The 14,816-nt window shown below is 33.5% G+C and overlaps 1 protein-coding gene across 1 annotated transcript in view; it reads left to right on the top strand.

Annotated features, from left to right (window-relative positions):
* LOC143918561 (uncharacterized) overlaps positions 1-14,816 on the top strand; it is a 386,376-nt gene that overhangs the window by 143,913 nt on the left and 227,647 nt on the right. Inside the window, exon 3 of the mRNA XM_077440502.1 lies at positions 10,890-10,928. The gene's annotated coding sequence lies outside the window, so the exon portion shown is untranslated. The remainder of the gene's footprint in view (positions 1-10,889; positions 10,929-14,816) is intronic.

Here is a 14,816-nt window from a genome sequence, read left to right as displayed (position 1 = left end):
GATGCATATAATTGACAGACTATTGGCCGAATGGACACTTGGCTGACGGACACTTGACCGACGGACGCTTGGCTGAATGAACATTTGGCTTATGGAGTTTTGAGTGATTTCCATACACAATCGGCCAAAAGGCCCTGCCAATGCATTTGTGGCATTTCTCGCTTCTTTCTATGTGTATTCTTTTGGGAATCATCATTCTTTTCTATTCTTGGGAATCGTTTAAAAACCATTTAATTTAGCAACACGTCCAGATCATTACCATTTTAATTTCTTTCCATACAGCACTTCTCAAGCTTCTCGCTGTCGCAAGCATGCAAAACTACTAACTTTCATAATCACATTATATATTTTTATATGCCGAGCGTTCGTTGGAATCGTTAGGTCCATTACGTTACGTACGCAGCGACATCGAAAGGGTCAACGTTTCGCATTAATATAATTTTTACCTCGTTTCGCAAAAGTAATATTACGCCCGTTTGCGGGGTGACGCTCGTTTGCGCCGTTAATGGGTCCAGCTCTTTGGGGTCGCCAACGACCCAGCCTCATCCCTTCAACCTCTCGCCCGTAAAAACTCATTTGAGCGCTGACGCACGCGCACTCCTTCGCCACTTTTCGCCGGCGCTAAAGGTTAAAAACTAATAAAATTTAAATACGCAAGGATTCTGGAAGGGGCGGCGGGAGGAAACGGCAGTCTAAGGTCCGCTTCCGGTTGCCATCTGACGAAATGAAATTACCAGCGCCACTATCACGTCTGCGGTGTAGTCGAGGTCCCTCACGAAAACAACGGGGTAAAATCTCCAAGGGATAGTCGCACGGCCCCTGAATACAGATGTTTTTGTTTTGGCCTTTTTTGCGGATGGTCCCCTGCGGTGAGGGGGGTGGAGAAAAGGGGGAAAAAGCTCGGCGGTCCCCGGCGCCTTTGCGTCTCTATGTTAAAAGAGTGTCAAACGCACGAAACATTTGTCTTCTTGGCTCAAACGAAATTATTCCCGGGCGCCCCCTGCTCGCAAATATGACATGAGAAATGTTTCAATCGTCATCATCACACGTGTGTGATATATGTGTGTATGGGTACATACTTGTATGGTCTTATATAGCAGTATATTTTGTTAGATTTGGTGTTTAAAAAAGTCACTGGAGCCAATGTGGATATGCTTAAAGATTCATTTATTTAATCACTAACTGAACCCGGTATGCGTTGCAATGCCACAATAACTCAAGCAATTCCCGTTCCCGTTTCTCGATGTGTTTCGATAAGTGAATGTTAAGTGAATGTTAAGTGAATGCCGTGTCGTCATAAACCAACTGGTAACGTGGTTACAAACGAACACATTTTCTTGACTACACAATGGCGCTTCAAACTTTCGCGTCGGTAAAATCGTTTTTACGAATATTATTATTAAGAGGTTTTTTCCAAAAATCCTGAAAGTTTCATCGTAATTGGTTTAGGAGTAGTTTATGAGCCTATACGAGACAGATTGACAAACAGACATACATTTTTATATATTATATATATGTATATTGTTGCGGTTATCTAATTTATTTAAATCTATTTTATTCTTACCATAGTGTTTAGCATGTTGCCCCCAGCTACATTTCCGTGACTTGCAAGCAACCTAATGGATGAGTTTGTGGCGCGACTATATCAAATGTATGCAGTTGTATGGAGTATGTCACACCAGGCAACTCGCTGGTTGCCTAAGTCGTAAAGTCGCCTGACCAGCGAGATCAGTTGTCAGCGTTGGGTTTGGTCATGGTACATACATACATTACTTGAGGAATCATCGTGTTCCCCCAAAATATATATGTAATGTTGTGTTAAAAGCTGCCTCACTCGATGATTAGTTGCGGTGAGAATAATGAAATATTGTTTTTTTTTAAACAATATTTCATTATTTTTTCATAATTTAATTTTGACCTTTTAAATTATTTTAATCTTCTTGATATTTATTGTGTAAAATAAAGATAGTGATTTTAAGTAAAAAAAAAATCACTAAATTTAATGAACCGGAAGTGGGATTTTTTTCTCTTAGAAAGGTCAAAAATGTTGTGCCCACTATTCTGCCCACACCCCTGAACGTGTCAATCTGAAAATTTATATTTGTATTCTTTATGTACTAACTTAGAGCTGATAAGGTTTTGGTCAGAATTCGTAAGCCGGAAGTAGTATTTCATTATTTTATTTTGACCTTTTAAATCTTTTTGATATTTATTGTGTATAATACTGATAGAGATTTTAATTAATAATAAAAAATTGAACTAAACTCGTCAACCGGAAGTAGAACTTTTGTTTCGTGCAAGTTTCCATACATTGGCGCTCAATTTGTATCGAAAATGCTGTAATAGCTATTAGTATTTCATAATGCTGCCGGTATGTGTGAATGTGTCTATAACGGTTCAATATAGAATTTTGTTTTGTGACTCTTATATTCCTCAAATACATACTCACACATATGTAGATAAAGTCATGGGTTGGTCACACCCGATTTTTTTTTTGTAATATGTGCGAGTAATGAAAATTGGAACTGAAATTGCTTTCATACATTTAAATTGAAGCTTCCCTAAAAAAACATGGAATTTATATTAAGTGCCTACGTATGTAGGAATAATATGAGGAATTTTAATAAACGGTTTTAAGCTCCGGGCGAAATTTTCAAATACTAGTATATATGTATGTAATAGGCGAATTCATATGACATATTTTTAATTCAAGTCGCAACTTCCCCATGTAATCTATGACACAATATACACCCACCTATTTTATAAGTACCTACATTGAAATCATAAAAGTATTTTTCCCCCGCTATTTTCGGATACGATTTTCTTTGTACACGCGCACGAATACGATTTCGAGATTGTCGTGTGCGACATAAAAATATTGGCAAGAGAGTATCTTTCATTTGAATGGCACATCATGCGTGAAGAGCAACTCGCGCGTGATGTGCCATTCGAATGATGTATGCACACGAATCCATATTTGAATATATGTATGTGTATGTACATACATATATGTGGCTATATGTACATATATATTATGCTAGCGGCTTTTCATTTTTACATCTAAGATATCAAAACATTTTGGATCGGATAAAATTCTCAATAGACATTCATTTCACCTGGAGATTACGTGTGTCATTCAAGTGGTCTACATATGTAAATATTATATGAATGTATGTGTGTACGGTTTGGATTTTGTATTTGATCCATTTATGAATGGTTTTTTACAAATATTTTCGATTCGATATTGTTTAGGTGTGAGTTTAGAATGAATCTATTGGCCAAAAAGTGGAGACTGAACCGGATTCGTCCAATTAGTTCAGCTTAGTAAGTAAGCTATCCGATATGATGACTGTATTACTACAGTGCATATTTGGGCTATTAATTACTTTAACATATTCCAATATAATTTTAGCTTATATTAAATGGATCAATCTAAGTAAGCAGTTTAAAAATCAAATGTCGATTTTATCAAATAATGCCAATAATCTGGTGGCAGCTATCACGAGATAGCAGCATGGCTTGGTGGTTGCGTTTATGTTAAGCACCGAAAGGTTGCTGGGTTCAATCCCGTGCTGGTCAGACTTGGATATTTGTGACTCAAAGTCGATCGTTTCCTAACAGAGTTTGCCAATTTATCTGATTTCATTCTTGAAACGGTTCCTCCATCTATGTCACCACTATCTGAATTATAGTCTAAATCCATATTAACTAGCGTTTTTTTTATATCTGTAAAACTATATGTAATTGTGTGTCCACGCCATTATTGCTTGCACCTCGGACAACGAGCTTCGAATGAATCAATGGAGCAACCCACTGATCTTTTATAATAGTTGTATATTCAACGCAGTATACAATTGATCGATTAGTCGTGAGATCTCATTGGCTGTTGAGTGCAGCTCGCTCATTGGCCGTTGAGTCTACATACATAGATCGCTAACTAGACGATGAGTACCCATGCTTCGAAGAGCACTCATCGTCTAATCTTCACGGAACCATATTTTATTTTAGAATGAGAATTGAAACAAGTAATATGATATTTTTATGAATGTTTACTGATCGGTTTGAGACTTACTAGTGCAGTGGTTCATGTATTGTAGTTCTGACAACTATAGTATTAGGGAATTGGAAGAAATTGCTCATATGTTTCTAATAGAAATTTGAATTTTACACATTGGTAGTAGCAGGTACACTTTGAACCAGCTTTATAATGTTATAATATTGTCCTGAATGACATTCTCACGTACTGGAGCATATCGTCCAACCGCGTCCGTCCTTTCGCGCACTTAAATTTTATTGTGGTCGTTCGAGAGTGTCCGACGCCGGTGTCCTACAGCTGGGAAAAAATAAAATCAGGACTCGGTATCGTTTTTATTGTTATCCCGGGATGGCGAAGAGAGGCCATCCTTATCCGGCCGTGCAGCATCTGCAGCTGACAAGCTCTCCACCCCGGGGGCTATTGTTTAAGCGAAAACGCTAACTTGTTCCAATTCGAGAGACCTATCCTATTATCCTTCGCTGCGCTCCTCCTCCTGCCACTATTTTATTTGGCCGTTTTTTTTCCCCACCCTGGATCCCGTCCTCTGGGGAATGATAATTTCAGTCCCGTTGAGCACAACACAAAGGCATCTCCTCCACTCTCTCCTCCTACCCTTGTTTCAGTCAACCCCTTCGCCTGTCCGGTTTGAGCTGTGTAACTGCCGAAGAGACCGGGAGCTGCTACGCGCTTATCTCAAGCGTCGAAGCACTATTACACTCTGAAGAATCCTCTCTGTTTGTTACTGTCATGCCGTTTCGTCTCGCGGATTGTCAAAGCAAAAATTCCCTTCGATATTTCGCAGTGCAACGTTTCGAAATAATATGGAAAAATACCCCCTCGAAATGGTAAATTGCATGAAACGTTTCAACTTATCTTTTGTATCGTCTGCCACTGCGATTATTTTCAATATAAAACTTGCTGCATTTCAGATTTTTATATTCTTTAAAAGCTATTAATTTTAGACCTGTCAATATAATTTTCTAGTATTTGTATTGTATAGTATATCTTAAGAGTGTAGTGGTGGTTATTACAAAACTTGATTGTCCAGGTTTTATTTAAGTTTGGACCATTATGACGTTATAGGAATCCACCACAATGAGATGAGAAAAATAAAAATATATACACAAACAAAAATACATTTAAACAAAATCATAAAAAAACTAAAGCATTATAATAGTAGCAAAAAAATTAAAAATTTCAAGTAGTAGAATACAAAGTATGGAATGTCTTGCATCTACAGCCAGTTACTTCCAATAAATAAGAACTAGCTGTAAATACAAAATATCTCTGCGAGGCCCAAATGCAAGAGAGAAGATCAAAGTTCCATTCATACATCACATTCAATTATGAAAATAAGGATGAGCGCAGGTTACCAGACTAGATTAAAAATAATCTACGTTCACTAAGGTGGAAAATATCACATTCAGGTTCAGCAGCAACGATTTTATTGAGAAGTCGCATAGGTCTTGTAATAGGAGCTATTCGTTTTAAAGATCAGCATACATACAATCAGCAGGATTGAATATAAAAGAAAAAATCATTGATATTTCAGCGCGTGGTTTTGGAGAGGAACTGATTTAGTATACATTGAAATAAAAATCGAAACATTGCACTGGTAAAAATGAAAGACGTTATTTTGAAAAGTTTCCAATGTGCTCTCATTGAATATGAAAACAGGAATAAAACTGCATTAATTTTACTGAATTGTGGGGCTTTTACCTTTGCCCTAAAAATAGGTGATATATCAAGCCATATTATACTGTACATGACTTGATATACCGTTATATACCTCGCGTATTATTCAAGTATTATTATTTACTGCTTCTTCGGTCGCTACCAACTAGAACAGATAATATTTGACAATTTTAATTTAACTATTGAATTGGCTGTTATATTTTTATTTATTGTAAGAATTTTCATGGATTTTCTCTTCGAGCGAGTATGCATGATTAATTGATATAAAATAAAATAAAATAAGTTCCCACACTTAAATTTTACTCTTCACACGGTCATGCACCATAGGATACTTCAGATAGGACAAGAATGCCAAACATTGGTCATGACAAGCGGATAAGAATCGCCTATATAAACCGCGCTTTTGACGCGACAGTCAGTCAGAACACCAGTCAAAACCATCAATTCAAGTAGCATACGTATAGGCTCCTTATAATCAGTGCAGTTAAACAGTAAATTCAGTTCCACACATCTTAAAAAAAACATCTTTCTAAATAAAAAATGTATAGTTTCGAATATACTATCGGTAATAAATATAATATAAGGTTTTTTTTAATTAATAAAGAAATCTTGGTTGGGATTTTGATTGAATTCTAATCATGTTTTTAAAAAGAAAAACTACATTTTGAATGTAACAATATGTACATACATATGTATATGTAAATACATATACATATATTCGTCATGATACATCTAATTTTTTATTTTAATAAATCCACTGCATTAATTTATTGTATATTAAAATTAAAGTATATAAAAGTCTTCGAATACTCATATTTGAGACGTCTAATTAATATGTAGGTTATGAACTTATAACTTGATAATGTCATAATCTACATGTTTAATTTGTGGTTTAAGTAATTTATTACTTTATTCATATATGAATGTTGTTTGTTTATTATGTTATATCTACATAATATAAAAAGTTTTGGAAAGTTTTCCCTAAATTAAATAAATGATATTACAAATAATTTTAAACAATCTGGACGAGAGAGCTTACGGAGTTTTCTCGATAATATTAAATTTCAAAATTATCGATCAATCGCGAAAAATTTAAGTCTTCGCGGAAATCTCCGGGATTATAATAAGGCTTTGGCGGATGAAGTTTACTTAGCTAATGGGCAAATTCGACACAGGTAACGGTAATTCTAGCTACAGCTGTGGCTTATTGATTAAATAATCAATTAATTAATTCAACAGAGGCGTATAATTTTCAAAGTAAATTTATACACAAGACGCTACATTATTTCGGCTCGGAGTAATAAAAATATTTTTTCATTACAACGACTGAATATTTTCAGGTTTGCGAAACGGCGGGCACGATCGAAGGCGAGGTGATCCAAAGTTGTTAAAAATAATATTAAAAAAAAAGTGTGAAAAAGAAAACACACTTTTAAGAAGGTTTTACGAGCGACTTGCGAACGAAAATTCGAGCAAACGAAAGCGGGCGTCGTTTCGCACGTACGTACCGGATGGCCCAAAAGGTCGGTCTCACTCTCCGGCAAAAACGTTAAGAAGTTGGTCGGCGTCGGTGTTCCGGCCTTCCGGGCGTCTCGAACTCGTTAATGGTGGGATGCTGGAGGTGTATGGGGAAATAAGGGGTGGATCGTTCGGATGGGGTGGCTTGGGGGTGGTTTGCGGTGTACGTCGCGCATATTCGCCGGGGAGCTTTCGCCGTGCTTTTGGCCCGAGAATTAACGGTGGCCGGAGAGGAGGACGAGATAACTCGAGCGCGGTTATAAATTAAAAATGTAAATAAGATAAGAGTGGAGCGTTGGTAAAAATTGCCCTCGAATCCGTTTCCTGCGGCGCTCGTAATCACTGAGCCTGAAACGGCTTAATTCGTTTGGCACATTCGGGCCGTATCGCAGCTTGAAAGCCAGACATGTATACATATGTATATAGAAAATCCTTCCAGTTGGGGGAAAAATATGTACGAGTATCTCTTGTTTATAGCAGTACATATCTAAGTATGTATGTTGTTTCATTTGGGTTGGGCAACTGTGGTTTACTTATCAAAATTTGGTAGCCATCTGTTTATCTCAGTATGCCAGCAGTATGGCTTAATGGTAGCGTGTATGTTTAGCACCAAGTGATCAGTGGGTTCGATCCGCCACACTGCTGGTTAGATTTGGGGGTATTTGTGACTCCAAATCGATCGCTTCTTATCAGAGTTTGCCAATTTTATCTGATCATTGTTGTAACGGTTCCTTAAAATTGGCAAAAAATCATCTTGACTGTTGTCACAAATCTTCTGTATTTATTGTGTGTATAATTTGTAAAAATTATGTACAAAAATCTTAATCTATAGATGTCTCTATGGATTAATTATGTAATTAATTAATTAATTAATTTTTATTTCGTGTTCTTCAGCTTCTGGAAATACAGTGATTAATTGTCCAGAAAGGCACATTGGGTCTTCCTGTCAAGCCTTCCTGGTATATATCTAAAATAAAATAAATCTCTATCTAAATTTATACACATTTGCTTACATAATGTATGTATGTATATTTTAGAGCATAATGTGATATAGTAGTATGCAATAGCTCTGAACCTATTTACTTTATCTATGTACGTACATAGTAACAATGAAGTTTTGTGATTAAATCGATATTTTGAGTGATTCGAACGGAAAATCGATCACTGATCACGTTTTCATGATCTAGAAAAAATGTATGTGTCTGTGTATTTTGAGGATTTTTTGAACACCGTTCGTTCTATCGAATTGAAACTTATTATCGGTTACTGAAATTCTTATCGATACGATGTTGATTTTTTTTTTAATTTGAAGCGGAAATGGTACTTTATCTTATAGGTGTCCTCTTTTTTTTAATTTTGAATTCAATTATCTCCCAAGCCGCTAACAGAATCAAATTTTTTTACACGTATCTAAGAGAAATTATTAATTTTGTACCCAAATATTTTTTAAATAATTTTCTCAGAAGCCTTTTGGTTATTTGATTATGAAATTTCATATCTACAACTATAAGCTATATATAAATTTTAGTGATCATCCGTAAACCGGAAGTGGCAGTTTACTCTTGTTCGATTTTTCTACAAATATTTTTTTCGACTCCTTAAACATGTGTGTTCTATACGAGAAATTTGGAAGATAGTTATTGTTTTAATGTGATGAAAATAAAAAAAAATCATTAAATCTGAAGTGGGATTTTTCTTCTTAGAAAACTCAAATATGTTGTGATCACACAATTTTTTCCCCAACCCTGAACGTATCAAGCTGAAAATTTATATTTGTATTCTTTATGTACTAACTTAGAGTTGATAAGGAACTAGTATTTTTTTTAAAACAATATTTCAATATTTTATTTTGACTTTTTAAACTATTTTTATCTTCTTGATATTTAATGTGTATAATGTTTATAGTGATTTTAAGTAAGTACATAAGTTCTGGAAGTAGAACTTTTGTCTTGTGTAAGATTCCTTACATTTCCGCTCAATTTGTATCGTAAATGCTCTCATAGCCGTATGTGTGTTTATGTTTCACTATCGAATTTTCCTTTTTATCCTTTTTATATTCCTCAAATACATACATAGATTAAGTCGTGGATTGGTCACATTTTTTGAGCAATAATGAATGTGAATTAATAAGACAGTACGATTTCAAAATACAACATAAAACATATTTATGTTGAAAAATATGACCTAAGAAGAAAAAGAGACAATAAGACTAACAGTATTTGACTTATCTCTAAAATAAACAGACACATGTGTAAAGGTAAATAATTTCGTTACATGTAGTACTGTACACAAAAATAATAAAATGATATTTTTTACATACATACTTAATGACAATATATTTTATAAACAGCACCTTATAGAAACAGGCACATATATTTTTTCTAAACCATGGAAAAGTGATCAGTGAGTGATTCTGAGTTCAAATCAAACAAAATCTCGAAGTTCAATTTTCGCATGATCAAAAAACTTCATTCATTGTTACTTTGTATTATGCTTATATGTCTATATTCTTATATATATTATTTGTATTATGCTTATATGTCTGGTCACAGTGACGCGTTAGGGTAATGTGTAATGTCTCTGTGGCAAATATGTAAATAAATAAATAAATAAGTTTGTGAATCACATAATAATTTAAAATGAAGAGCTTTTATTTAAAAGTGAATCCTTAAATATGTCACTCTCCAAGGACTGGGGATATACTAACGTTATTAGTTTTGTCAATAGTAAATATAAACATAATACGATTTAATTAAAGCGTTTTAATCTGTAGGAAAGCCCTCGAGACTCGGATTATAATATGTATGTATTTGGAATCACTGAAGCTTCTTTAATTCGTTAAATATTTATTTGAGTGACGTCATACAAATTTGTATGAATCTTTAATCGTAAATTTTATAGTCAATTTAAAATTATTCATGAAATTACTTTGCGTGTTAAATAAATTTGGCAAAGGCAAGCTAATTAGTTTTAATATATTTATAATATAAGTTGGTTAGTGGGGTATCTGCTAGGTTATAAAAAGGTCAAATATAGACTCGAGAAGTTTGTAACAGTTATTCGCTCGGTCAAGGTATAATCGATTAGTAAGGATAGTGAACTTAAAGTAAATAATTTAGTTAGGTATCCGCTCCAACGCTCATGAATTTTAAAACCAATTTCCTTTGTTTTTACGCCATACAATGAATGAAATATTTGAAACACAAAAAGAGAAGAGAAACAGAAAGAGTGGATCTGCCATAAAAATTACCATTGAATTTGTTTTCTTCGAGAACCGCAATCGGTGGAGCAAAGCTGGCATAATTTACTCGGTTCGAGCAACTTCGAAAAAGTACGCAAGCTTTAAGCGCAAACTCGCGTATACCACAAACAAATATAAAACAGGTACCTAGCTAGAAATCCATATCGAGCAAATCCCCACTATCCATCTGATTAAAATAGCTATGAATAAAACAAAACGTATGTGTTGTTATCGCGAACTGAAATTTATACAAGAATCCCCCGAGAATAGAGTATGAATGTACCTATTATATATATTTCAACATATGTAAGTTTAATACAATATTAGTCGAGGTTCTAGATTTTAAATTTAAAAGCCTTCTATTACGTTAATTTTAAAATTTCTGTTTGTTTTTTTCAGAAGCGGATCGATGAAGAAAAGATTTGCTGTTGAACGGAGGTATGTGTAATTATTTTACAATTGACTTTTACTCATATCTGTTCTACAAAACAATTAAAGTTCAAATCCGTAAAATTGAGATGGATAATCCGTTGAAACTTTTCCTTATTTCAATTAATTATTTGTCATCGTCTTTAAAGAATTCGTTGTATTTAATCCTTGGTGAGCTGAAAGTTCTAAAATAATAATCGTTTATCTTCTCACCGTTCAAGATAAAACGGCCATTGGAAAAGATTAAACGCTTTCGTTGTAAAACGACTGAAAAATAAAAATAAACACCAGAAACTGAATCAATATTTGCTTGAAAAAATATTTATATCCGAATTTATTCAAACGCTCATTATTATAATAGTTCAGATGAAGGTTTCAATGTAATAAAACGGAATTTATACGGCGATTAGAGCATTAAACGTGATTTATGAGCCATTGTTTACGTAATTTTAACACATTAATCTACGCTTCGACGATTTTGATCGTTAAAAGTTATTTTAAATTAAATTCGCCATCGAAGATTCGGCACAACTGCAATTTGATGTTCCAGGGGTGGTTTTTTTTAGATCGGAGATCCGGTTGACGACCCTCGTATCGGCTTCATCTTTGACGGGTTTCGAAATATGTATTGATAAAATATCCAATATATTGTCAGAATTTTTTATCCAATATATTGTCAAGTTTTTTAGAGTTTATTATCACTTTTTCAATATACATGCATACATACATATATACATATTATATAAAAATACAAGGTAAAGTCGACCTTTCATAAAGGTCAAATATCGTCCTTTTTCTACTCAAGCGGGGCAAAAGAGATGTTTCTTGAATAAAAAAAAGACGTGAACACGCCAGCTAATTCAATTCAGAAACTGTATTTCATAAAAGAAACATCTCTATAACCTGGGGGGCTTAAATATTATTGTTTAAATACAAAAGCAACAATGTAAGAAAAAATTCTTTTGTTTCACTGTTCTAAAAAATTCCGAAGTGAATTCTTAATAATCATTATCATAACAAAATTATTTTGAAGAAGATTCCTTTAAAGTTTCTCAACGTTTCAAACATTTTTCTTTGTGAAAAAGAAAAGGTATTTTCAGAGATCGATGGCGACCCTTTTTTTCCAACCCACGTCAACCTATGATAATATTTGTATAAACCTAAATCCAAATGTTAAAATGCAGGCACTTATTCTATATTTTGAGAAATATGTATGTAGGAATAAATAATTTAAGATTTTTGAATAGATATGGATTATTTTACTATGAATAATATTATACCATAATATATTTTTAATTTATAAGTCATACATTTTTCATAGATTTTCCATTTTATATAAATTTATTAAATAAATTAAATAAATTTTTAAACTCCTTGTGTATTTAGAAACCAAAATACCGATATTTGTCATTATCGGTATTATTAAAAAAATTGAATTCATCAACAATAAAATATTAATTATTTAACCATTAGGTATTATAAATTATTTTAATCAATTAATTTAAATATATTTATTAATGAAAAACTTTCTTAATTAAAAAACAATTTCTTCTAAACGAAATAAACGAGTCCTTCTAAATCACGCTAATTACCGATCAGTCGGTGTCGAAAAATGAGTGAATAAATTTTTACGTTGTACTTGCTTTGAAGATTTGATTTAAAAGACAGTTTGATTTTATTACAAATTTGATTTTTTTACTAATTGAATTTCAAAATAGTCAGTTATAAATCAATATATGTACATGTATATGTGTTCGGAAATAGTTACTTTCGGCACACTTAATTATTTATTTATTTAATGATATTTCAGGTCAAATAGTATGTAAATGTTGACTCATTCTTGACTAACCCATACAAACTAGCCGATATCAACGTTTAATTTTAAATTCAAAACAATTTAACTAACATAAATTGAAATTATTATATTTTGGTATTTCCATTACTTTATTTTGTAATACTGGCAGTATTAAAGGGAAATTTTTGATCAAAATAGCTAGAACCAGTTTTGGTAGTACTGGTATTGTAATCGCTAGGTAGGAATAATGATTTTTGTCTTAATTTACGATTAAATATATCACATTATAAAATATACACAAAAATATTTTATCATTTTTATATACACATGTATATATGTAGGTAGTACATATATGTACATATGTATTTCTTTAAGATATGTTTTTGCTGAATAAAAGTGGGTAGTCGAATTCTTCAAAATTGCACACGATTATGAAAAGTGTAACATTTGATCTACATACTTTAAGCAATGGTTGAAACTTTTGACACAAACTAGCAATTAAACCAACCTTCAGTTTGAATCCAAAGTAATTCTGGCTAAGCTATGGTGTAACTAACACGGCTGAGAGTGCTAAGTCTACCGGCGCTAAAAACAGCAAAAAGTAATTCACGACCGATTAATAATTTAATATGAATTTTACACAATGAACTCGGAGGAGAGAATCCCGCTCTGCTGGAGAGTTATGGCAACACCGTCGGCCGTATAATATCAGAAAAGTGTATGAACAAAGGCCTCGCAATTTATTAATCCGGCACTGGGTCGGCTCCTCGCTATTGTGAATTCGGCGAGCATCGAATTGTGACAATTTATTGTTGGGAGAAGGGAGGCTGGATGGGAGACGAAGGGAGCTTGCATAGGTGGCGGAAGGAAACGGAAGAGCCTCATAAATTCCTGCTGGTCTGTTTCAAATTTCACGTTGTAAGCTCCTTAGGTGCGTCCAGCCGCGTGAGGATTGCCCCAATCTCCTCTTTTTTCCCTATATTCGAGTAAAGGGTCCCTTCTGAAGATCCCGGAAAACTAGTAGGGACCCGTATATCATATGTACGACAGAGTTGTGCAAACTTTTGGGACGTGCCCCGCTGAAAAGTACGACCGATGTATGGAAACTGGAAGTAGACGTTCCCGTTTGTAGTATTTCTCGTACGCCCGCAGTCTTGTACGGTCGTTGTATTATTATATTATGGTAAATTAGATTCCATTGTATGAAGAAAACATTATTGAATTATTATACATACATATATGATGATCTTATTGTAAAATTGTGTGAGAGAGATTCAACGAGAAACTATTGTAACTGAACTACTGAAGGGTTGAATATTTTGATTTTTAAATGCTTTTTATTATTACGAAATTATGTTCACAATACATCTTATATCTATTTTAATAGCTACTGATCTACTGATCATTTTCTATTTTACAATTTTAATTTAATTTGGTTAGTAATCACAGTATTATATTATTCTAATGTTAATCTAAAGCATAATAGGAAAAAGAGCTCAAAAACCTATTTACAATCCTTATAAATGTTCATAATACATCTAATACATAATATTAATTAAAGACTATCTAAAGTCGATGACCTAAAGCAGATTGTGTTTAGGTAATCTGTGTTTATACCTGAAGGGTATAGACATTTTATTGTAATCACCGAGACTCTTCACAAGTGTGTTAGTATGGTTATTAGTGATTCTTTCATAGAATCTACTGGTTAGTTTGTTAGTAATGTCTATAACAAACGGAATATTATATATAGCATGCAGTTTTTTCAGGCTAGTATATATGGGTGTATTATAAATTATTTTAAGGGATTTATTTTGTATTACTTGGAGCTTGGAAAGGTTAGTATTCGAGGCGTTATTCCATACAGGTGAAGCATAGGTTAATAATGGTAATATGAGCGCGCGATATAATTTTATTTTATTTAGCGTTGATAAAGAACTATGGCGATTAAATATTGGATATATTGATGATATACCCCGCATCGCCTTGCATTTCGCTGCCTCAATGTGAGGTGCCCATCTCATTCTTTTATCAAACGTTACTCCTAAATATTTTATTACTGACTGCCATTTCAGACTTTCTCCAGAGGGGATTTTCAGATC

This window comes from Arctopsyche grandis, chromosome 11, assembly GCF_051622035.1.
Source record: "Arctopsyche grandis isolate Sample6627 chromosome 11, ASM5162203v2, whole genome shotgun sequence".
Classification (NCBI taxonomy): Eukaryota; Metazoa; Arthropoda; class Insecta; order Trichoptera; family Hydropsychidae; genus Arctopsyche; species Arctopsyche grandis.
The sequence above is the reverse complement of the archived record's forward strand: the minus strand, read 5'-3'. Positions and strand labels throughout refer to the sequence as shown.